The 1,744-nt window shown below is 43.1% G+C and overlaps 1 pseudogene across 1 annotated transcript; it reads right to left on the bottom strand.

Moving 5' to 3' along the window:
• Window positions 1-934: 934 nt before the first annotated feature.
• Window positions 935-1,487, bottom strand: LOC100596692 (annotated as a pseudogene). Its single transcript, XR_001115511.1, has one exon. The product of XR_001115511.1 is annotated as a 60S ribosomal protein L21 pseudogene (transcript).
• Window positions 1,488-1,744: the final 257 nt, after the last annotated feature.

Below are 1,744 nucleotides of genomic sequence, written 5' to 3'. Positions count from 1 at the left end.
GTCACTCTTATTTATCTTCCTATTCAGGAAGTCCAGGGAGTCAAAGGCAGTGTTTACTGTTTGATGGAAAAATAGGGAGGTATCTTCAACCACAGGCAAAATAAAAAGCAATTATAGAAATTCCGTGGCTCATGAAGTAAAAACATTCCACAGCATTGCTTCTCCTCCACACCAAGAAATCAAGTTTGAAAACTGACGTAAATATGGGGAATGCTGCTTTGATGGGCCCAAGTTCTTCGCAGTGAGGTTAATGAGTGACAGGCAGTGATGACAAACAAACATATCTAAGCTGACAGTAAAGAGAGGGTGACAGAATCCCTCTGGCTGGCAACAGACATGTTTGCAAACTCAGATTGGTCATGGAGAAGAAGATGGCAAATTTGGTCCAGAATAATGACTTCCAAAAGAAATCAGGAAACCTAGGGAAGCTTTCCCGGTGAAGTGCGTTCTTCTCTCTTACCATTTTCCTTTGTTCAGCTACATAGGCCTACTTGCCGTTTCTTAACTGTACCCCCTCTCTGGAGACACCAGATGTTCTGGTCTGATTGCTCAGAGCACCCTCTCCCCCAGACACTCATTCTGTTTGGTAAAGGACTTTCAATCTTTTAATACTTACATTTTCATCTCCTTAATGAAGCCACGCCCCTAATGCTCTAGCTAGCAGACTTGCCAGCCAAAGACAACTAGATTTCAACCCCGATTCTGCTCCTTGCTAGCTGTATGACTTGGAAGAAAACTTAAACTCCTCAGGTTTCCTTTTTAAAATCTAGAAAATGGCTGTAATAATACCTATTTCCCAGGGCTGTTATAAGAATGAGTGAGATACCCACTAAAAAGCATCACGCACAAAGCAGCCATCGGATAAAAGTGAGTTCCTGCCCTCAGGGTGACCAGAACTTTCTCAACATCTCTACTTTTTTTTTTTCTTTTTACAGCCCAGAGGTCCTTTATTTATTTATTTTTAACACCTATTATGCCATGAATTCATAGGGAATAGGTTCCAGCAGCTCAGGCTCCTTCCCATTGGTTCTCACAAAGTGTGCTTCTCTGGGTGGAGCAGGCTGGCGCTTTAGTTGAACCCAGGTACCTTTCTCTTTGGCTTCTTTCTTTTTCTGATCATTTTCCTTCACGCGTTTCAGGAAGCTGTCTCGGCTCTTAGAGTGCTTAATGCACTCAATACGCACGTTAATTCTCTTGGCAAGAACCTTGCCCTTAACTTGTTTGTTTACAACAATGCCAACAGCATGCTGGGTAACACTGTAGACTCTTCGGGTTTTGCCATGTAACACTTGTGGGCCATTCCTTTTTGAACAGTACCCATACCCTTGATGTCTACAATATCACCTTTCTTATAGATTCGCATATACGTGGCCAAAGGAACAACTCCATGTTTTCTAAAAGGCCTAGAGAACATATATCGGGTGCCTCTCCTCTTTCCCTTTGTGTTTGTCATTTTGGTGAATTACTGGAAGATGGCGGTTCCGGCCGAAAGGGAACATCTCTATTTTACATGGATCCCACTCCACAGTGATTTTTGATTGTTTCTTTTCATCAATGGATTGTAGGCTCCATAAATATGTTTTTATTTATTAATTTACTTATTTGAAGCAGCGTCTCCCTCTGTTGCCTAGGCTGCAGTGCAGTGGTACAATCTCTGTTCACTGCAGCCTTGACCTGTTGGGCTCAAGTGATCCTCCCACCTCAGCCGCCCAAGTAGCTGGGACCACAGTCCTGTGTCACCAAG

The sequence above is a fragment of the Nomascus leucogenys genome, chromosome 3, assembly GCF_006542625.1.
Source record: "Nomascus leucogenys isolate Asia chromosome 3, Asia_NLE_v1, whole genome shotgun sequence".
NCBI lineage: Eukaryota > Metazoa > Chordata > Mammalia > Primates > Hylobatidae > Nomascus > Nomascus leucogenys.
The sequence above is the reverse complement of the archived record's forward strand: the minus strand, read 5'-3'. Positions and strand labels throughout refer to the sequence as shown.